At 45.0% G+C, this 26,012-nt stretch overlaps 1 protein-coding gene across 2 annotated transcripts in view; it reads right to left on the bottom strand.

Moving 5' to 3' along the window:
• slc18a2 (solute carrier family 18 member 2) overlaps positions 1–26,012 on the bottom strand; it is a 44,873-nt gene that overhangs the window by 11,874 nt on the left and 6,987 nt on the right. The gene's annotated exons all lie outside the window — the stretch shown is intronic.

Here is a 26,012-nt window from a genome sequence, read left to right on the forward strand (position 1 = left end):
ATGATCCCTGTATGAATCCCTGTATGATCCCTGTATGAATCCCTGTATGATCCCTGTATGATCCCTGTATGAATCCCTGTATGAATCCCTGTATGATCCCAGTATGATCCCTGTATGAATCCCTGTATGATCCCTGTATGATCCCAGTATGATCCCTGTATGAATCCCTGTATGATCCCTGTATGAATCCCTGTATGAATCCCTGTATGATCCCTGTATGATCCCAGTATGATCCCAGTATGATCCCTGTATGATCCCTGTATGAATCCCTGTATGATCCCTGTATGAATCCCTGTATGATCCCAGTATGATCCCTGTATGATCCCTGTATGATCCCAGTATGATCCCTGTATGATCACTGTATGATCCCTGTATGAATCCCTGTATGAATCCCTGTATGAATCCCTGTATGATCCCTGTATGATCCCAGTATGATCCCTGTATGATCCCTGTATGATCACTGTATGAATCCCTGTATGATCCCTGTATGAATCCCTGTATGAATCCCTGTATGATCCCTGTATGATCCCAGTATGATCCCTGTATGATCCCAGTATGATCCCTGTATGATCCCTGTATGATCCCTGTATGATCCCTGTATGATCCCAGTATGATCCCTGTATGAATCCCTGTATGATTCCCTGTATGATCCCTGTATGAATCCCTGTATGATCCCTGTATGATCCCAGTATGATCCCTGTATGAATCCCTGTATGATTCCCTGTATGATCCCTGTATGAATCCCTGTATGATCCCTGTATGATCCCAGTATGATCCCTGTATGAATCCCTGTATGATCCCTGTATGATCCCAGTATGATCCCTGTATGAATCCCTGTATGATTCCCTGTATGATCCCTGTATGATCCCTGTATGATCCCTGTATCAATCCCTGTATGATCCCTGTATGATTCTCTGTATGATCCCTGTATGAATCCCTTTATGAATCCCTGTATGATCCCTGTATCAATCCCTGTATGATCCCTGTATGATCCCTGTATGAATCCCTTTATGAATCCCTGTATGAATCCCTGTATGATCCCTGTATCAATCCCTGTATGATCCCTGTATCAATCCCTGTATGATCCCTGTATGAATCCCTGTATGATCCCAGTATGAGCCCCTGTATGAATCCCTGTATGATCCCAGTATGAGCCCCTGTATGATCCCTGTATGATTCTCTGTATGATCCCTGTATGATCCCTGTATGATCCCTGTATGAATCCCTGTATGAATCCCTGTATGATCCCAGTATGAGCCCCTGTATGATCCCTGTATGATTCTCTGTATGATCCCTGTATGAATCCCTGTATGATCCCTGTATGAATCCCTGTATGAATCCCTGTATGATCCCAGTATGAGCCCCTGTATGAATCCCTGTATGATCCCTGTATGAATCCCTGTATGAATCCCTGTATGATCCCAGTATGAGCCCCTGTATGATCCCTGTATGATCCCTGTATGAATCCCTGTATGAATCCCTGTATGATCCCTGTATGAATCCCTGTATGATCCCAGTATGAGCCCCTGTATGAATCCCTGTATGATCCCAGTATGAGCCCCTGTATGAATCCCTGTATGATCCCTGTATGAATCCCTGTATGAATCCCTGTATGATCCCTGTATGATCCCTGTATGAATCCCTGTATGAATCCCTGTATGATCCCTGTATGATCCCTGTATGAATCCCTGTATGATCCCTGTATGATCCTCTGTATGATCCCTGTATGAATCCCTGTATGATCCCTGTATGATCCCTGTATGAATCCCTGTATGATCCCTGTATGATCCTCTGTATGATCCCTGTATCAATCCCTGTATGATCCCAGTATGATCCCCTGTATGAATCCCTGTATGATCCCCTGTATGAATCCCTATATGAATCCCTGTATGATCCCCTGTATGATCCCCTGTATGATCCCCTGTATGAATCCCTGTATGAATCCCTGTATGAATCCCTGTATGATCCCTGTATGAATCCCTGTATGATCCCAGTATGAGCCCCTGTATGAATCCCTGTATGATCCCAGTATGAGCCCCTGTATGAATCCCTGTATGATCCCTGTATGAATCCCTGTATGAATCCCTGTATGATCCCAGTATGAGCCCCTGTATGATCCCTGTATGATCCCTGTATGAATCCCTGTATGAATCCCTGTATGATCCCTGTATGAATCCCTGTATGAATCCCTGTATGATCCCTGTATGATCCCTGTATGAATCCCTGTATGATCCCTGTATGATCCTCTGTATGATCCCTGTATGAATCCCTGTATGATCCCTGTATGATCCCTGTATGAATCCCTGTATGATCCCTGTATGATCCTCTGTATGATCCCCTGTATCAATCCCTGTATGATCCCAGTATGAGCCCCTGTATGATCCCTGTATGATCCCTGTATGAATCCCTGTATGAATCCCTGTATGATCCCTGTATGAATCCCTGTATGATCCCTGTATGATCCCTGTATGAATCCCTGTATGAATCCCTGTATGAATCCCTGTATGATCCCTGTATGAATCCCTGTATGATCCCTGTATGATCCTCTGTATGATCCCTGTATGAATCCCTGTATGAATCCCTGTATGATCCCTGTATGAATCCCTGTATGATCCCTGTATGATCCTCTGTATGATCCCTGTATGAATCCCTGTATGATCCCTGTATGATCCCTGTATGAATCCCTGTATGATCCCCTGTATGAATCCCTGTATGAATCCCTGTATGATCCCCTGTATCAATCCCTGTATGATCCCAGTATGATCCCTGTATGAATCCCTGTATGATCCCCTGTATGAATCCCTGTATGAATCCCTGTATAAATCCCTGTATGATCCCCTGTATGATCCCCTGTATGATCCCCTGTATCAATCCCTGTATGAATCCCTGTATGATCCCCTGTATCAATCCCTGTATGATCCCAGTATGATCCCTGTATGAATCCCTGTATGATCCCCTGTATGAATCCCTGTATGAATCCCTGTATGATCCCCTGTATCAATCCCTGTATGATCCCAGTATGATCCCTGTATGAATCCCTGTATGATCCCCTGTATGAATCCCTGTATGAATCCCTGTATGAATCCCTGTATGATCCCTGTATGATCCCCTGTATGAATCCCTGTATGAATCCCTGTATGAATCCCTGTATGAATCCCTGTATGATCCCCTGTATCAATCCCTGTATGAATCCCTGTATGAATCCCTGTATGATCCCCTGTATCAATCCCTGTATGATCCCAGTATGATCCCTGTATGAATCCCTGTATGATCCCTGTATGATCCCCTGTATGAATCCCTGTATGAATCCCTGTATGAATCCCTGTATGAATCCCTGTATGAATCCCTGTATGATCCCCTGTATCAATCCCTGTATGAATCCCTGTATGAATCCCTGTATGATCCCCTGTATCAATCCCTGTATGATCCCAGTATGATCCCTGTATGAATCCCTGTATGATCCCCTGTATCAATCCCTGTATGATCCCAGTATGATCCCCTGTATGAATCCCTGTATGAATCCCTGTATGATCCCTGTATGATCCCTGTATGATCCCCTGTATGAATCCCTGTATGAATCCCTGTATGATCCCTGTATGATCCCCTGTATGATCCCCTGTATGAATCCCTGTATGATCCCCTGTATGATCCCCTGTATGAATCCCTGTATGATCCCCTGTATCAATCCCTGTATGATCCCAGTATGATCCCCTGTATGAATCCCTGTATGAATCCCTGTATGATCCCTGTATGATCCCTGTATGATCCCCTGTATGAATCCCTGTATGAATCCCTGTATGATCCCTGTATGATCCCCTGTATGATCCCCTGTATGATCCCCTGTATGATCCCCTGTATGATCCCCTGTATGAATCCCTGTATGATCCCAGTATGATCCCCTGTATGAATCCCTGTATGAATCCCTGTATGAATCCCTGTATGATCCCTGTATGATCCCCTGTATGAATCCCTGTATGAATCCCTGTATGATCCCTGTATGATCCCCTGTATGATCCCCTGTATGAATCCCTGTATGATCCCTGTATGAATCCCTGTATGATCCCTGTATGATCCCCAGTATGAATCCCTGTATGATCCCCTGTATGATCCCCTGTATGAATCCCTGTATGATCCCTGTATGATCCCCTGTATGAATCCCTGTATGATCCCCAGTATGAATCCCTGTATGATCCCCTGTATGAATCCCTGTATGAATCCCTGTATGAATCCCTGTATGATCCCTGTATGATCCCCAGTATGAATCCCTGTATGATCCCCTGTATGAATCCCTGTATGAATCCCTGTATGATCCCTGTATGATCCCCTGTATGAATCCCTGTATGATCCCCTGTATGAACCCCTGTATGAATCCCTGTATGATCCCCTGTATGAATCCCTGTATGATCCCTGTATGAATCCCTGTATGATCCCTGTATGATCCCTGTATGAATCCCTGTATGATCCCCTGTATGAATCCCTGTATGATCCCCTGTATCAATCCCTGTATGATCCCAGTATGATCCCTGTATGAATCCCTGTATGATCCCCTGTATCAATCCCTGTATGATCCCAGTATGATCCCTGTATGAATCCCTGTATGATCCCCTGTATGATCCCCTGTATGAATCCCTGTATGAATCCCTGTATGAATCCCTGTATGAATCCCTGTATGATCCCTGTATGATCCCCTGTATGAATCCCTGTATGAATCCCTGTATGATCCCCTGTATGAATCCCTGTATGAATCCCTGTATGATCCCTGTATGATCCCCTGTATGAATCCCTGTATGAATCCCTGTATGATCCCTGTATGATCCCCTGTATGATCCCCTGTATGAATCCCTGTATGAATCCCTGTATGAATCCCTGTATGAATCCCTGTATGATCCCCTGTATGAATCCCTGTATGAATCCCTGTATGAATCCCTGTATGAATCCCTGTATGAATCCCTGTATGATCCCCTGTATGAATCCCTGTATGAATCCCTGTATGAATCCCTGTATGAATCCCTGTATGATCCCCTGTATGAATCCCTGTATGAATCCCTGTATGATCCCCTGTATGAATCCCTGTATGATCCCCTGTATGAATCCCTGTATGAATCCCTGTATGATCCCCTGTATGAATCCCTGTATGATCCCTGTATGAATCCCTGTATGATCCCCTGTATGAATCCCTGTATGAATCCCTGTATGAATCCCTGTATGAATCCCTGTATGATCCCTGTATGAATCCCTGTATGAATCCCTGTATGATCCCCTGTATGATCCCCTGTATGATCCCTGTATGAATCCCTGTATGATCCCCTGTATGATCCCCTGTATGAATCCCTGTATGATCCCCTGTATGATCCCCTGTATGAATCCCTGTATGATCCCCTGTATGATCCCCTGTATGAATCCCTGTATGAATCCCTGTATGAATCCCTGTATGATCCCTGTATGATCCCCTGTATGAATCCCTGTATGATCCCTGTATGATCCCCTGTATGAATCCCTGTATGATCCCCTGTATGATCCCCAGTATGAATCCCTGTATGAATCCCTGTATGATCCCTGTATGATCCCCTGTATGATCCCCTGTATGAATCCCTGTATGAATCCCTGTATGATCCCCTGTATGAATCCCTGTATGATCCCCTGTATGAATCCCTGTATGATCCCTGTATGATCCCCTGTATGAATCCCTGTATGAATCCCTGTATGATCCCCTGTATGATCCCCAGTATGAATCCCTGTATGAATCCCTGTATGATCCCTGTATGATCCCCTGTATGATCCCCAGTATGAATCCCTGTATGAATCCCTGTATGAATCCCTGTATGATCCCCTGTATGAATCCCTGTATGATCCCCTGTATGAATCCCTGTATGATCCCTGTATGATCCCCTGTATGAATCCCTGTATGAATCCCTGTATGATCCCTGTATGATCCCCTGTATGAATCCCTGTATGATCCCCTGTATGATTCCCTGTATGATCCCCTGTATGATCCCCTGTATGATCCCTGTATGAATCCCTGTATGATCCCCTGTATGATTCCCTGTATGATCCCCTGTATGATCCCCTGTATGATCCCTGTATGAATCCCTGTGTGATCCCCTGTATGATTCCCTGTATGAATCCCTGTATGATCCCCTGTATGATTCCCTGTATGATCCCCTGTATGAATCCCTGTATGAATCCCTGTATGAATCCCTGTATGAATCCCTGTATGAATCCCTGTATGATTCCCTGTATGATCCCCTGTATGAATCCCTGTATGATCCCCTGTATGAATCCCTGTATGAATCCCTGTATGATTCCCTGTATGATCCCTCTATGAATCCCTGTATGAATCCCTGTATGATTCCCTGTATGATCCCCTGTATGAATCCCTGTATGATCCCCTGTATGAATCCCTGTATGAATCCCTGTATGAATCCCTGTATGAATCCCTGTATGATCCCCTGTATGATCCCCTGTATGAATCCCTGTATGATCCCCTGTATCAATCCCTGTAAGATCTCAGTATGATCCCCTGTATTATCCCCTGTATGAATCCCTGTATGATCCCTGTATGATCCCCTGTATGATCCCAGTATGATCCCCTGTATGATCCCCTGTATGAATCCCTGTATGATCCCCTGTATCAATCCCTGTATGAATCCCTGTATGATCCCTGTATGATTCCCTGTATGATCCCCTGTATGAATCCCTGTATGATCCCCTGTATGATCCCCTGTATGATCCCTGTATGAATCCCTGTATGATCCCCTGTATGATCCCCTGTATCAATCCCTGTATGATCCCAGTATGATCCCCTGTATGATCCCCTGTATGATCCCCTGTATGATCCCTGTATGAATCCCTGTATGATCCCCTGTATGATCCCCTGTATGATCCCCTGTATCAATCCCTGTATGAATCCCTGTATGATCCCTGTATGATTCCCTGTATGATCCCCTGTATGAATCCCTGTATGAATCCCTGTATGATCCCTGTATGATCCCCTGTATGAATCCCTGTATGATCCCTGTATGATCCCCTGTATGAATCCCTGTATGATCCCCTGTATGAATCGCCGTATGATCCCTGTATGAATCCCTGTATGAATCCCTGTATGATCCCTGTATGATCCCTGTATGATTCCCTGTATGATCTCTGTATGAATCCCTGTATGATCCCCTGTATGAAACCCTGTATGAATCCCTGTATGAATCCCTGTATGATCCCCTGTATGAATCCCTGTATGATCCCCTGTATGATCCCCTGTATGAATCCCTGTATGAATCCCTGTATTAATCCCTGTATGATCCCTGTATGAATCCCTGTATGATCCCAGTATGAGCCCCTGTATGAATCCCTGTATGATCCCAGTATGAGCCCCTGTATGAATCCCTGTATGATCCCTGTATGAATCCCTGTATGAATCCCTGTATGATCCCAGTATGAGCCCCTGTATGATCCCTGTATGATCCCTGTATGAATCCCTGTATGAATCCCTGTATGATCCCTGTATGAATCCCTGTATGAATCCCTGTATGATCCCTGTATGATCCCTGTATGAATCCCTGTATGATCCCTGTATGATCCTCTGTATGATCCCTGTATGAATCCCTGTATGATCCCTGTATGATCCCTGTATGAATCCCTGTATGATCCCTGTATGATCCTCTGTATGATCCCCTGTATCAATCCCTGTATGATCCCAGTATGAGCCCCTGTATGATCCCTGTATGATCCCTGTATGAATCCCTGTATGAATCCCTGTATGATCCCTGTATGAATCCCTGTATGATCCCTGTATGATCCCTGTATGAATCCCTGTATGAATCCCTGTATGATCCCAGTATGAGCCCCTGTATGATCCCTGTATGATCCCTGTATGAATCCCTGTATGAATCCCTGTATGATCCCTGTATGAATCCCTGTATGATCCCTGTATGATCCTCTGTATGATCCCTGTATGATCCCTGTATGATCCCTGTATGATCCCTGTATGATCCCTGTATGATCCCTGTATGAATCCCTGTATGATCCCTGTATGATCCCTGTATGATCCCTGTATGATCCCTGTATGAATCCCTGTATGATCCCTGTATGATCCTCTGTATGATCCCTGTATGATCCCTGTATGATCCCTGTATGATCCCTGTATGATCCCTGTATGAATCCCTGTATGAATCCCTGTATGATCCCTGTATGAATCCCTGTATGATCCCTGTATGATCCTCTGTATGATCCCTGTATGAATCCCTGTATGATCCCTGTATGATCCCTGTATGAATCCCTGTATGATCCCCTGTATGAATCCCTGTATGATCCCCTGTATGAATCCCTGTATGATCCCCTGTATGAATCCCTGTATGAATCCCTGTATGAATCCCTGTATGATCCCCTGTATCAATCCCTGTATGATCCCAGTATGATCCCTGTATGAATCCCTGTATGATCCCCTGTATGAATCCCTGTATGAATCCCTGTATCAATCCCTGTATGATCCCCTGTATGATCCCCTGTATGATCCCCTGTATCAATCCCTGTATGAATCCCTGTATGAATCCCTGTATGAATCCCTGTATGAATCCCTGTATGATCCCTGTATGAATCCCTGTATGAATCCCTGTATGAATCCCTGTATGATCCCCTGTATGATCCCCTGTATCAATCCCTGTATGAATCCCTGTATGAATCCCTGTATGATCCCCTGTATGAATCCCTGTATGAATCCCTGTATGAATCCCTGTATGAATCCCTGTATGAATCCCTGTATGATCCCCTGTATCAATCCCTGTATGAATCCCTGTATGAATCCCTGTATGATCCCCTGTATCAATCCCTGTATGATCCCAGTATGATCCCTGTATGAATCCCTGTATGATCCCTGTATGATCCCCTGTATGAATCCCTGTATGAATCCCTGTATGAATCCCTGTATGAATCCCTGTATGATCCCCTGTATCAATCCCTGTATGATCCCAGTATGATCCCTGTATGAATCCCTGTATGATCCCCTGTATCAATCCCTGTATGATCCCAGTATGATCCCCTGTATGATCCCCTGTATGAATCCCTGTATGAATCCCTGTATGAATCCCTGTATGAATCCCTGTATGATCCCTGTATGATCCCCTGTATGAATCCCTGTATGAATCCCTGTATGAATCCCTGTATGATCCCTGTATGATCCCCTGTATGAATCCCTGTATGAATCCCTGTATGAATCCCTGTATGAATCCCTGTATGATCCCCTGTATCAATCCCTGTATGAATCCCTGTATGAATCCCTGTATGATCCCCTGTATCAATCCCTGTATGATCCCAGTATGATCCCTGTATGAATCCCTGTATGATCCCTGTATGATCCCCTGTATGAATCCCTGTATGAATCCCTGTATGAATCCCTGTATGAATCCCTGTATGAATCCCTGTATGATCCCCTGTATCAATCCCTGTATGAATCCCTGTATGAATCCCTGTATGATCCCCTGTATCAATCCCTGTATGATCCCAGTATGATCCCTGTATGAATCCCTGTATGATCCCCTGTATCAATCCCTGTATGATCCCAGTATGATCCCCTGTATGAATCCCTGTATGAATCCCTGTATGATCCCTGTATGATCCCTGTATGATCCCCTGTATGAATCCCTGTATGAATCCCTGTATGATCCCTGTATGATCCCCTGTATGATCCCCTGTATGAATCCCTGTATGATCCCCTGTATGATCCCCTGTATGAATCCCTGTATGATCCCCTGTATCAATCCCTGTATGATCCCAGTATGATCCCCTGTATGAATCCCTGTATGAATCCCTGTATGATCCCTGTATGATCCCTGTATGATCCCCTGTATGAATCCCTGTATGAATCCCTGTATGATCCCTGTATGATCCCCTGTATGATCCCCTGTATGATCCCCTGTATGATCCCCTGTATGATCCCCTGTATGAATCCCTGTATGATCCCAGTATGATCCCCTGTATGAATCCCTGTATGAATCCCTGTATGAATCCCTGTATGATCCCTGTATGATCCCCTGTATGAATCCCTGTATGAATCCCTGTATGATCCCTGTATGATCCCCTGTATGATCCCCTGTATGAATCCCTGTATGATCCCTGTATGAATCCCTGTATGATCCCTGTATGATCCCCAGTATGAATCCCTGTATGATCCCCTGTATGATCCCCTGTATGAATCCCTGTATGATCCCTGTATGATCCCCTGTATGAATCCCTGTATGATCCCCAGTATGAATCCCTGTATGATCCCCTGTATGAATCCCTGTATGAATCCCTGTATGAATCCCTGTATGATCCCTGTATGATCCCCAGTATGAATCCCTGTATGATCCCCTGTATGAATCCCTGTATGAATCCCTGTATGATCCCTGTATGATCCCCTGTATGAATCCCTGTATGATCCCCTGTATGAACCCCTGTATGAATCCCTGTATGATCCCCTGTATGAATCCCTGTATGATCCCTGTATGAATCCCTGTATGATCCCTGTATGATCCCTGTATGAATCCCTGTATGATCCCCTGTATGAATCCCTGTATGATCCCCTGTATCAATCCCTGTATGATCCCAGTATGATCCCTGTATGAATCCCTGTATGATCCCCTGTATCAATCCCTGTATGATCCCAGTATGATCCCTGTATGAATCCCTGTATGATCCCCTGTATGATCCCCTGTATGAATCCCTGTATGAATCCCTGTATGAATCCCTGTATGAATCCCTGTATGATCCCTGTATGATCCCCTGTATGAATCCCTGTATGAATCCCTGTATGATCCCCTGTATGAATCCCTGTATGAATCCCTGTATGATCCCTGTATGATCCCCTGTATGAATCCCTGTATGAATCCCTGTATGATCCCTGTATGATCCCCTGTATGATCCCCTGTATGAATCCCTGTATGAATCCCTGTATGAATCCCTGTATGAATCCCTGTATGATCCCCTGTATGAATCCCTGTATGAATCCCTGTATGAATCCCTGTATGAATCCCTGTATGAATCCCTGTATGATCCCCTGTATGAATCCCTGTATGAATCCCTGTATGAATCCCTGTATGATCCCCTGTATGAATCCCTGTATGAATCCCTGTATGATCCCCTGTATGAATCCCTGTATGATCCCTGTATGATCCCCTGTATGAATCCCTGTATGAATCCCTGTATGATCCCCTGTATGAATCCCTGTATGATCCCTGTATGATCCCCTGTATGAATCCCTGTATGAATCCCTGTATGATCCCCTGTATGAATCCCTGTATGATCCCTGTATGAATCCCTGTATGATCCCCTGTATGAATCCCTGTATGAATCCCTGTATGAATCCCTGTATGAATCCCTGTATGATCCCTGTATGAATCCCTGTATGAATCCCTGTATGATCCCCTGTATGATCCCCTGTATGATCCCTGTATGAATCCCTGTATGATCCCCTGTATGATCCCCTGTATGAATCCCTGTATGATCCCCTGTATGATCCCCTGTATGAATCCCTGTATGATCCCCTGTATGATCCCCTGTATGAATCCCTGTATGAATCCCTGTATGAATCCCTGTATGATCCCTGTATGATCCCCTGTATGAATCCCTGTATGATCCCTGTATGATCCCCTGTATGAATCCCTGTATGATCCCCTGTATGATCCCCAGTATGAATCCCTGTATGAATCCCTGTATGATCCCTGTATGATCCCCTGTATGATCCCCTGTATGAATCCCTGTATGAATCCCTGTATGATCCCCTGTATGAATCCCTGTATGATCCCCTGTATGAATCCCTGTATGATCCCTGTATGATCCCCTGTATGAATCCCTGTATGAATCCCTGTATGATCCCCTGTATGATCCCCAGTATGAATCCCTGTATGAATCCCTGTATGATCCCTGTATGATCCCCTGTATGATCCCCAGTATGAATCCCTGTATGAATCCCTGTATGAATCCCTGTATGATCCCCTGTATGAATCCCTGTATGATCCCCTGTATGAATCCCTGTATGATCCCTGTATGATCCCCTGTATGAATCCCTGTATGAATCCCTGTATGATCCCTGTATGATCCCCTGTATGAATCCCTGTATGATCCCCTGTATGATTCCCTGTATGATCCCCTGTATGATCCCCTGTATGATCCCTGTATGAATCCCTGTATGATCCCCTGTATGATTCCCTGTATGATCCCCTGTATGATCCCCTGTATGATCCCTGTATGAATCCCTGTGTGATCCCCTGTATGATTCCCTGTATGAATCCCTGTATGATCCCCTGTATGATTCCCTGTATGATCCCCTGTATGAATCCCTGTATGAATCCCTGTATGAATCCCTGTATGAATCCCTGTATGAATCCCTGTATGATTCCCTGTATGATCCCCTGTATGAATCCCTGTATGATCCCCTGTATGAATCCCTGTATGAATCCCTGTATGATTCCCTGTATGATCCCTCTATGAATCCCTGTATGAATCCCTGTATGATTCCCTGTATGATCCCCTGTATGAATCCCTGTATGATCCCCTGTATGAATCCCTGTATGAATCCCTGTATGAATCCCTGTATGAATCCCTGTATGATCCCCTGTATGATCCCCTGTATGAATCCCTGTATGATCCCCTGTATCAATCCCTGTAAGATCTCAGTATGATCCCCTGTATTATCCCCTGTATGAATCCCTGTATGATCCCTGTATGATCCCCTGTATGATCCCAGTATGATCCCCTGTATGATCCCCTGTATGAATCCCTGTATGATCCCCTGTATCAATCCCTGTATGAATCCCTGTATGATCCCTGTATGATTCCCTGTATGATCCCCTGTATGAATCCCTGTATGATCCCCTGTATGATCCCCTGTATGATCCCTGTATGAATCCCTGTATGATCCCCTGTATGAATCCCTGTATGATCCCTGTATGATCCCTGTATGATTCCCTGTATGATCCCCTGTATGAATCCCTGTATGAATCCCTGTATGATCCCTGTATGATCCCCTGTATGAATCCCTGTATGATCCCTGTATGATCCCCTGTATGAATCCCTGTATGATCCCCTGTATGAATCGCCGTATGATCCCTGTATGAATCCCTGTATGAATCCCTGTATGATCCCTGTATGATCCCTGTATGATTCCCTGTATGATCTCTGTATGAATCCCTGTATGATCCCCTGTATGAAACCCTGTATGAATCCCTGTATGAATCCCTGTATGATCCCCTGTATGAATCCCTGTATGATCCCCTGTATGATCCCCTGTATGAATCCCTGTATGAATCCCTGTATTAATCCCTGTATGATCCCTGTATGAATCCCTGTATGATCCCAGTATGAGCCCCTGTATGAATCCCTGTATGATCCCAGTATGAGCCCCTGTATGAATCCCTGTATGATCCCTGTATGAATCCCTGTATGAATCCCTGTATGATCCCAGTATGAGCCCCTGTATGATCCCTGTATGATCCCTGTATGAATCCCTGTATGAATCCCTGTATGATCCCTGTATGAATCCCTGTATGAATCCCTGTATGATCCCTGTATGATCCCTGTATGAATCCCTGTATGATCCCTGTATGATCCTCTGTATGATCCCTGTATGAATCCCTGTATGATCCCTGTATGATCCCTGTATGAATCCCTGTATGATCCCTGTATGATCCTCTGTATGATCCCCTGTATCAATCCCTGTATGATCCCAGTATGAGCCCCTGTATGATCCCTGTATGATCCCTGTATGAATCCCTGTATGAATCCCTGTATGATCCCTGTATGAATCCCTGTATGATCCCTGTATGATCCCTGTATGAATCCCTGTATGAATCCCTGTATGATCCCAGTATGAGCCCCTGTATGATCCCTGTATGATCCCTGTATGAATCCCTGTATGAATCCCTGTATGATCCCTGTATGAATCCCTGTATGATCCCTGTATGATCCTCTGTATGATCCCTGTATGATCCCTGTATGATCCCTGTATGATCCCTGTATGATCCCTGTATGATCCCTGTATGAATCCCTGTATGATCCCTGTATGATCCCTGTATGATCCCTGTATGATCCCTGTATGAATCCCTGTATGATCCCTGTATGATCCTCTGTATGATCCCTGTATGAATCCCTGTATGATCCCTGTATGATCCCTGTATGATCCCTGTATGATCCCTGTATGATCCCTGTATGAATCCCTGTATGAATCCCTGTATGATCCCTGTATGAATCCCTGTATGATCCCTGTATGATCCTCTGTATGATCCCTGTATGAATCCCTGTATGATCCCTGTATGATCCCTGTATGAATCCCTGTATGATCCCCTGTATGAATCCCTGTATGATCCCCTGTATGAATCCCTGTATGATCCCCTGTATGAATCCCTGTATGAATCCCTGTATGAATCCCTGTATGATCCCCTGTATCAATCCCTGTATGATCCCAGTATGATCCCTGTATGAATCCCTGTATGATCCCCTGTATGAATCCCTGTATGAATCCCTGTATCAATCCCTGTATGATCCCCTGTATGATCCCCTGTATGATCCCCTGTATCAATCCCTGTATGAATCCCTGTATGAATCCCTGTATGAATCCCTGTATGAATCCCTGTATGATCCCTGTATGAATCCCTGTATGAATCCCTGTATGAATCCCTGTATGATCCCCTGTATGATCCCCTGTATCAATCCCTGTATGAATCCCTGTATGAATCCCTGTATGATCCCCTGTATGAATCCCTGTATGAATCCCTGTATGAATCCCTGTATGAATCCCTGTATGAATCCCTGTATGATCCCCTGTATCAATCCCTGTATGAATCCCTGTATGAATCCCTGTATGATCCCCTGTATCAATCCCTGTATGATCCCAGTATGATCCCTGTATGAATCCCTGTATGATCCCTGTATGATCCCCTGTATGAATCCCTGTATGAATCCCTGTATGAATCCCTGTATGAATCCCTGTATGATCCCCTGTATCAATCCCTGTATGATCCCAGTATGATCCCTGTATGAATCCCTGTATGATCCCCTGTATCAATCCCTGTATGATCCCAGTATGATCCCCTGTATGATCCCCTGTATGAATCCCTGTATGAATCCCTGTATGAATCCCTGTATGAATCCCTGTATGATCCCTGTATGATCCCCTGTATGAATCCCTGTATGAATCCCTGTATGATCCCTGTATGATCCCCTGTATGATCCCCTGTATGAATCCCTGTATGATCCCTGTATGAATCCCTGTATGAATCCCTGTATGAATCCCTGTATGATCCCTGTATGATCCCCAGTATGAATCCCTGTATGATCCCCAGTATGAATCCCTGTATGATCCCCTGTATGATCCCCTGTATGAATCCCTGTATGATCCCTGTATGATCCCCTGTATGAATCCCTGTATGATCCCCTGTATGAATCCCTGTATGAATCCCTGTATGATCCCTGTATGATCCCCTGTATGATCCCCTGTATGAATCCCTGTATGATCCCTGTATGAATCCCTGTATGAATCCCTGTATGAATCCCTGTATGATCCCTGTATGATCCCCAGTATGAATCCCTGTATGATCCCCAGTATGAATCCCTGTATGATCCCCTGTATGATCCCCTGTATGAATCCCTGTATGATCCCTGTATGATCCCCAGTATGAATCCCTGTATGATCCCCTGTATGAATCCCTGTATGAATCCCTGTATGATCCCTGTATGATCCCCTGTATGAATCCCTGTATGATCCCCTGTATGAACCCCTGTATGAATCCCTGTATGATCCCCTGTATGAATCCCTGTATGATCCCTGTATGAATCCCTGTATGATCCCTGTATGATCCCTGTATGAATCCCTGTATGATCCCCTGTATGAATCCCTGTATGATCCCCTGTATCAATCCCTGTATGATCCCAGTATGATCCCTGTATGAATCCCTGTATGATCCCCTGTATCAATCCCTGTATGATCCCAGTATGATCCCTGTATGAATCCCTGTATGATCCCCTGTATGATCCCCTGTATGAATCCCTGTATGAATCCCTGTATGAATCCCTGTATGAATCCCTGTATGATCCCTGTATGATCCCCTGTATGAATCCCTGTATGAATCCCTGTATGATCCCTGTATGATCCCCTGTATGAATCCCTGTATGAATCCCTGTATGATCCCCTGTATGAATCCCTGTATGAATCCCTGTATGAATCCCTGTATGATCCCCTGTATGAATCCCTGTATGAATCCCTGTATGAATCCCTGTATGAATCCCTGTATGAATCCCTGTATGAATCCCTGTATGATCCCTGTATGATCCCCTGTATGAATCCCTGTATGAATCCCTGTATGATCCCCTGTATGAATCCCTGTATGAATCCCTGTATGAATCCCTGTATGAATCCCTGTATGATCCCCTGTATGAATCCCTGTATGAATCCCTGTATGAATCCCTGTATGAATCCCTGTATGAATCCCTGTATGATCCCCTGTATGAATCCCTGTATGAATCCCTGTATGATCCCCTGTATGAATCCCTGTATGATCCCCTGTATGAATCCCTGTATGAATCCCTGTATGATCCCCTGTATGAATCCCTGTATGATCCCTGTATGAATCCCTGTATGATCCCCTGTATGAATCCCTGTATGAATCCCTGTATGAATCCCTGTATGAATCCCTGTATGATCCCCTGTATGAATCCCTGTATGAATCCCTGTATGAATCCCTGTATGATCCCTGTATGATCCCCTGTATGAATCCCTGTATGAATCCCTGTATGATCCCCTGTATGAATCCCTGTATGATCCCCTGTATGAATCCCTGTATGAATCCCTGTATGAATCCCTGTATGATCCCTGTATGATCCCCTGTATGAATCCCTGTATGATCCCTGTATGAATCCCTGTATGATCCCTGTATGATCCCCTGTATGAATCCCTGTATGAATCCCTGTATGATCCCCTGTATGAATCCCTGTATGATCCCCTGTATGAATCCCTGTATGAATCCCTGTATGAATCCCTGTATGATCCCTGTATGATCCCCTGTATGAATCCCTGTATGATCCCTGTATGATCCCCTGTATGAATCCCTGTATGATCCCTGTATGAATCCCTGTATGATCCCTGTATGATCCCCTGTATGAATCCCTGTATGAATCCCTGTATGATCCCCTGTATGAATCCCTGTATGAATCCCTGTATGAATCCCTGTATGAATCCCTGTATGAATCCCTGTATGATCCCTGTATGATCCCTGTATGAATCCCTGTATGATCCCTGTATGAATCCCTGTATGATCCCCTGTATGATCCCCTGTATGAATCCCTGTATGAATCCCTGTATGAATCCCTGTATGAATCCCTGTATGATCCCCTGTATGAATCCCTGTATGATCCCTGTATGATCCCCTGTATGAATCCCTGTATGATCCCCTGTATGATCCCCAGTATGAATCCCTGTATGAATCCCTGTATGATCCCTGTATGATCCCCTGTATGATCCCCTGTATGAATCCCTGTATGAATCCCTGTATGATCCCTGTATGATCCCCTGTATGAATCCCTGTATGATCCCCTGTATGATCCCCTGTATGAATCCCTGTATGAATCCCTGTATGATCCCTGTATGATCCCCTGTATGAATCCCTGTATGAATCCCTGTATGATCCCCTGTATGATTCCCTGTATGATCCCCTGTATGATCCCCTGTATGATCCCTGTATGAATCCCTGTATGATCCCCTGTATGATTCCCTGTATGATCCCCTGTATGATCCCCTGTATGATCCCTGTATGAATCCCTGTATGATCCCCTGTATGATTCCCTGTATGAATCCCTGTATGATCCCCTGTATGATTCCCTGTATGATCCCCTGTATGAATCCCTGTATGAATCCCTGTATGAATCCCTGTATGAATCCCTGTATGATTCCCTGTATGATCCCCTGTATGAATCCCTGTATGATCCCCTGTATGAATCCCTGTATGAATCCCTGTATGAATCCCTGTATGAATCCCTGTATGATCCCTGTATGATCCCTGTATGAATCCCTGTATGATCCCTGTATGAATCCCTGTATGATCCCCTGTATGATCCCCTGTATGAATCCCTGTATGAATCCCTGTATGAATCCCTGTATGAATCCCTGTATGATCCCCTGTATGAATCCCTGTATGATCCCTGTATGATCCCCTGTATGAATCCCTGTATGATCCCCTGTATGATCCCCAGTATGAATCCCTGTATGAATCCCTGTATGATCCCTGTATGATCCCCTGTATGATCCCCTGTATGAATCCCTGTATGAATCCCTGTATGATCCCTGTATGATCCCCTGTATGAATCCCTGTATGATCCCTGTATGATCCCCTGTATGAATCCCTGTATGAATCCCTGTATGATCCCTGTATGATCCCCTGTATGAATCCCTGTATGAATCCCTGTATGATCCCCTGTATGATTCCCTGTATGATCCCCTGTATGATCCCCTGTATGATCCCTGTATGAATCCCTGTATGATCCCCTGTATGATTCCCTGTATGATCCCCTGTATGATCCCCTGTATGATCCCTGTATGAATCCCTGTATGATCCCCTGTATGATTCCCTGTATGAATCCCTGTATGATCCCCTGTATGATTCCCTGTATGATCCCCTGTATGAATCCCTGTATGAATCCCTGTATGAATCCCTGTATGAATCCCTGTATGATTCCCTGTATGATCCCCTGTATGAATCCCTGTATGATCCCCTGTATGAATCCCTGTATGAATCCCTGTATGATTCCCTGTATGATCCCTGTATGAATCCCTGTATGAATCCCTGTATGATTCCCTGTATGATCCCCTGTATGAATCCCTGTATGATCCCCTGTATGAATCCCTGTATGAATCCCTGTATGAATCCCTGTATGATCCCCTGTATGATCCCCTGTATGAATCCCTGTATGATCCCCTGTATCAATCCCTGTATGATCTCAGTATGATCCCCTGTATGATCCCCTGTATGAATCCCTGTATGATCCCTGTATGATCCCCTGTATGATCCCAGTATGATCCCCTGTATGATCCCCTGTATGAATCCCTGTATGATCCCCTGTATCAATCCCTGTGTGAATCCCTGTATGATCCCTGTATGATTCCCTGTATGATCCCCTGTATGAATCCCTGTATGATCCCCTGTATGATCCCCTGTATCAGTCCCTGTATGATCCCAGTATGATCCCCTGTATGATCCCCTGTATGATCCCCTGTATGATCCCTGTATGAATCCCTGTATGATCCCCTGTATGATCCCCTGTATGATCCCCTGTATGAATCCCTGTATGATCCCCTGTATGATCCCCTGTATGATCCCTGTATGAATCCCTGTATGATCCCCTGTATGATCCCTGTATGAATCCCTGTATGATCCCCTGTATGATCCCCTGTATCAATCCCTGTATGATCCCAGTATGATCCCCTGTATGATCCCCTGTATGATCCCCTGTATGATCCCTGTATGAATCCCTGTATGATCCCCTGTATGATCCCCTGTATGATCCCCTGTATGAATCCCTGTATGATCCCCTGTATGATCCCCTGTATGATCCCTGTATGAATCCCTGTATGATCCCCTGTATGATCCCCTGTATCAATCCCTGTATGATCCCAGTATGATCCCCTGTATGATCCCCTGTATGATCCCTGTATGAATCCCTGTATGAATCCCTGTATGATCCCTGTATGATTCCCTGTATGATCCCCTGTATCAATCCCTGTATGAATCCCTGTATGAATCCCTGTATGATCCCCTGTATCAATCCCTGTATGAATCCCTGTATGAATCCCTGTATGAATCTCTGTATGATCCCCTGTATCAATCCCTGTATGATCCCAGTATGATCCCTGTATGAATCCCTGTATGATCCCCTGTATCAATCCCTGTATGATCCCAGTATGATCCCCTGTATGATCCCCTGTATGAATCCCTGTATGAATCCCTGTATGAATCCCTGTATGAATCCCTGTATGATCCCTGTATGATCCCCTGTATGAATCCCTGTATGAATCCCTGTATGATCCCTGTATGATCCCCTGTATGATCCCCTGTATGAATCCCTGTATGATCCCTGTATGAATCCCTGTATGAATCCCTGTATGAATCCCTGTATGATCCCTGTATGATCCCCAGTATGAATCCCTGTATGATCCCCAGTATGAATCCCTGTATGATCCCCTGTATGATCCCCTGTATGAATCCCTGTATGATCCCTGTATGATCCCCTGTATGAATCCCTGTATGATCCCCAGTATGAATCCCTGTATGATCCCCTGTATGAATCCCTGTATGAATCCCTGTATGAATCCCTGTATGATCCCTGTATGATCCCCAGTATGAATCCCTGTATGATCCCCTGTATGAATCCCTGTATGAATCCCTGTATGATCCCTGTATGATCCCCTGTATGAATCCCTGTATGATCCCCTGTATGAACCCCTGTATGAATCCCTGTATGATCCCCTGTATGAATCCCTGTATGATCCCTGTATGAATCCCTGTATGATCCCTGTATGATCCCTGTATGAATCCCTGTATGATCCCCTGTATGAATCCCTGTATGATCCCCTGTATCAATCCCTGTATGATCCCAGTATGATCCCTGTATGAATCCCTGTATGATCCCCTGTATCAATCCCTGTATGATCCCAGTATGATCCCTGTATGAATCCCTGTATGATCCCCTGTATGATCCCCTGTATGAATCCCTGTATGAATCCCTGTATGAATCCCTGTATGAATCCCTGTATGATCCCTGTATGATCCCCTGTATGAATCCCTGTATGATCCCCTGTATGAATCCCTGTATGAATCCCTGTATGAATCCCTGTATGATCCCTGTATGATCCCCTGTATGAATCCCTGTATGAATCCCTGTATGAATCCGTGTATGAATCCCTGTATGAATCCCTGTATGATCCCTGTATGATCCCTGTATGAATCCCTGTATGATCCCTGTATGAATCCCTGTATGATCCCCTGTATGATCCCCTGTATGAATCCCTGTATGAATCCCTGTATGAATCCCTGTATGAATCCCTGTATGATCCCCTGTATGAATCCCTGTATGATCCCTGTATGATCCCCTGTATGAATCCCTGTATGATCCCCTGTATGATCCCCAGTATGAATCCCTGTATGAATCCCTGTATGATCCCCTGTATGATCCCCTGTATGAATCCCTGTATGAATCCCTGTATGATCCCTGTATGATCCCCTGTATGAATCCCTGTATGATCCCTGTATGATCCCCTGTATGAATCCCTGTATGAATCCCTGTATGATCCCTGTATGATCCCCTGTATGAATCCCTGTATGAATCCCTGTATGATCCCCTGTATGATTCCCTGTATGATCCCCTGTATGATCCCCTGTATGATCCCTGTATGAATCCCTGTATGATCCCCTGTATGATTCCCTGTATGATCCCCTGTATGATCCCCTGTATGATCCCTGTATGAATCCCTGTATGATCCCCTGTATGATTCCCTGTATGAATCCCTGTATGATCCCCTGTATGATTCCCTGTATGATCCCCTGTATGAATCCCTGTATGAATCCCTGTATGAATCCCTGTATGAATCCCTGTATGATTCCCTGTATGATCCCCTGTATGAATCCCTGTATGATCCCCTGTATGAATCCCTGTATGAATCCCTGTATGATTCCCTGTATGATCCCTGTATGAATCCCTGTATGAATCCCTGTATGATTCCCTGTATGATCCCCTGTATGAATCCCTGTATGATCCCCTGTATGAATCCCTGTATGAATCCCTGTATGAATCCCTGTATGAATCCCTGTATGATCCCCTGTATGATCCCCTGTATGAATCCCTGTATGATCCCCTGTATCAATCCCTGTATGATCTCAGTATGATCCCCTGTATGATCCCCTGTATGAATCCCTGTATGATCCCTGTATGATCCCCTGTATGATCCCAGTATGATCCCCTGTATGATCCCCTGTATGAATCCCTGTATGATCCCTGTATGATCCCCTGTATGATCCCCTGTATGAATCCCTGTATGATCCCTGTATGATCCCCTGTATGATCCCTGTATGATTCCCTGTATGATCCCTGTATGATCCCCTGTATGAATCCCTGTATGATCTCAGTATGATCCCCTGTATGATCCCTGTATGATTCCCTGTATGATCCCCTGTATGAATCCCTGTATGATCCCTGTATGATCCCCTGTATGATCCCTGTATGATTCCCTGTATGATCCCTGTATGATCCCCTGTATGAATCCCTGTATGATCCCTGTATGATCCCTGTATGATCCCTGTATGATTCCCTGTATGATCCCCTGTATGAATCCCTGTATGATCCCTGTATGATCCCTGTATGATCCCCTGTATGATCCCCTGTATGAATCCCTGTATGATCCCTGTATGATCCCCTGTATGATCCCAGTATGATCCCCTGTATGATCCCCTGTATGAATCCCTGTATGATCCCTGTATGATCCCTGTATGATTCCCTGTATGATCCCCTGTATCAATCCCTGTATGAATCCCTGTATGATCCCTGTATGATCCCTGTATGATTCCCTGTATGATCCCCTGTATCAATCCCTGTATGAATCCCTGTATGATCCCTGTATGATCCCCTGTATGAATCCCTGTATGATCCCTTTATGATCCCTGTATGATTCCCTGTATGATCCCCTGTATCAATCCCTGTATGAATCCCTGTATGAATCCCTGTATGATCCCCTGTATGATCCCCTGTATCAATCCCTGTATGATCCCAGTATGATCCCCTGTATGATCCCCTGTATGATCCCCTGTATGATCCCTGTATGAATCCCTGTATGATCCCCTGTATGATCCCCTGTATGATCCCCTGTATGAATCCCTGTATGATCCCCTGTATGATCCCCTGTATGATCCCTGTATGAATCCCTGTATGATCCCCTGTATGATCCCTGTATGAATCCCTGTATGATCCCCTGTATGATCCCCTGTATCAATCCCTGTATGATCCCAGTATGATCCCCTGTATGATCCCCTGTATGATCCCCTGTATGATCCCTGTATGAATCCCTGTATGATCCCCTGTATGATCCCCTGTATGATCCCCTGTATGAATCCCTGTATGATCCCCTGTATGATCCCCTGTATGATCCCTGTATGAATCCCTGTATGATCCCCTGTATGATCCCCTGTATGATCCCCTGTATGAATCCCTGTATGATCCCCTGTATGATCCCCTGTATGATCCCTGTATGATCCCTGTATGATCCCCTGTATGATCCCCTGTATGATCCCCTGTATCAATCCCTGTATGATCCCAGTATGATCCCCTGTATGATCCCCTGTATGATCCCTGTATGAATCCCTGTATGAATCCCTGTATGATCCCTGTATGATTCCCTGTATGATCCCCTGTATGAATCCCTGTATGAATCCCTGTATGATCCCTGTATGATCCCCTGTATGAATCCCTGTATGATCCCTGTATGATCCCCTGTATGAATCCCTGTATGATCCCTGTATGATCCCCTGTATGAATCGCCGTATGATCCCTGTATGAATCCCTGTATGAATCCCTGTATGATCCCTGTATGATCCCTGTATGATTCCCTGTATGATCCCTGTATGATCTCAGTATGATCCCCTGTATGATCCCTGTATGATTCCCTGTATGATCCCCTGTATGAATCCCTGTATGATCCCTGTATGATCCCCTGTATGATCCCTGTATGATTCCCTGTATGATCCCTGTATGATCCCCTGTATGAATCCCTGTATGATCCCTGTATGATCCCTGTATGATCCCTGTATGATTCCCTGTATGATCCCCTGTATGAATCCCTGTATGATCCCTGTATGATCCCTGTATGATCCCCTGTATGATCCCCTGTATGAATCCCTGTATGATCCCTGTATGATCCCCTGTATGATCCCAGTATGATCCCCTGTATGATCCCCTGTATGAATCCCTGTATGATCCCTGTATGATCCCTGTATGATTCCCTGTATGATCCCCTGTATCAATCCCTGTATGAATCCCTGTATGATCCCTGTATGATCCCTGTATGATTCCCTGTATGATCCCCTGTATCAATCCCTGTATGAATCCCTGTATGATCCCTGTATGATCCCCTGTATGAATCCCTGTATGATCCCTGTATGATCCCTGTATGATTCCCTGTATGATCCCCTGTATCAATCCCTGTATGAATCCCTGTATGAATCCCTGTATGATCCCCTGTATGATCCCCTGTATCAATCCCTGTATGATCCCAGTATGATCCCCTGTATGATCCCCTGTATGATCCCCTGTATGATCCCTGTATGAATCCCTGTATGATCCCCTGTATGATCCCCTGTATGATCCCCTGTATGAATCCCTGTATGATCCCCTGTATGATCCCCTGTATGATCCCTGTATGAATCCCTGTATGATCCCCTGTATGATCCCTGTATGAATCCCTGTATGATCCCCTGTATGATCCCCTGTATCAATCCCTGTATGATCCCAGTATGATCCCCTGTATGATCCCCTGTATGATCCCCTGTATGATCCCTGTATGAATCCCTGTATGATCCCCTGTATGATCCCCTGTATGATCCCCTGTATGAATCCCTGTATGATCCCCTGTATGATCCCCTGTATGATCCCTGTATGAATCCCTGTATGATCCCCTGTATGATCCCCTGTATGATCCCCTGTATGAATCCCTGTATGATCCCCTGTATGATCCCCTGTATGATCCCTGTATGATCCCTGTATGATCCCCTGTATGATCCCCTGTATGATCCCCTGTATCAATCCCTGTATGATCCCAGTATGATCCCCTGTATGATCCCCTGTATGATCCCTGTATGAATCCCTGTATGAATCCCTGTATGATCCCTGTATGATTCCCTGTATGATCCCCTGTATGAATCCCTGTATGAATCCCTGTATGATCCCTGTATGATCCCCTGTATGAATCCCTGTATGATCCCTGTATGATCCCCTGTATGAATCCCTGTATGATCCCTGTATGATCCCCTGTATGAATCGCCGTATGATCCCTGTATGAATCCCTGTATGAATCCCTGTATGATCCCTGTATGATCCCTGTATGATTCCCTGTATGATCCCTGTATGAATCCCTGTATGATCCCCTGTATGAAACCCTGTATGAATCCCTGTATGAATCCCTGTATGATCCCTGTAATATCCCCTGTATGAATCCCTGTATGATCCCTGTAATATCCCCTGTATGAATCCCTGTATGAATCCCTGTATGAATCCCTGTATGATCCCTGTATGATCCCTGTATGATTCCCTGTATGAATCCCTGTATGAATCCCTGTATGAATCCCTGTATGATCCCTGTATGATCCCTGTATGATTCCCTGTATGAATGCCTGTATGATCCCCTGTATGAATCACTGTATGATCCCCTGTATGATCCCAGTATGATCCCTGTATGATCCCTGTATGATCCCTGTATGATCCCTGTATGATCCCTGTATGATCCCTGTATGAATCCCTGTATGAATCCCTGTATGAATCACTGTATGATCCCCTGTATGAATCCCTGTATGATCCCCTGTATGAATCCCTGTATGATCCCCTGTATGATCCCAGTATGATCCCAGTATGATCCCTGTATGATCCCTGTATGATCCCTGTGTGAATCCCTGTATGAATCCCTGTATCAATCCCTGTATGATCCCCTGTATGAATCACTGTATGATCCCCTGTATGATCCCAGTATGATCCCAGTATGATCCCTGTATGATCCCAGTATGATCCCTGTATGATCCCTGTATGATCCCAGTATGATCCCTGTATGATCCCAGTATGATCCCTGTATGATCCCTGTATGATCCCAGTATGATCCCTGTATGATCCCAGTATGATCCCAGTATGATCCCTGTATGATCCCAGTATGATCCCTGTATGATCCCTGTATGGATGCATTCAAGTCTTTTTCCTTTCTTTGTGATTCCAGGATTGAGTCACATGTTTCCCTTTCTCGACCTCTG

The sequence above is a fragment of the Perissodus microlepis genome, chromosome 13 (genome assembly GCF_051167445.1).
Source record: "Perissodus microlepis isolate ML-2025 ecotype Zambia chromosome 13, ASM5116744v1, whole genome shotgun sequence".
Classification (NCBI taxonomy): domain Eukaryota; kingdom Metazoa; phylum Chordata; class Actinopteri; order Cichliformes; family Cichlidae; genus Perissodus; species Perissodus microlepis.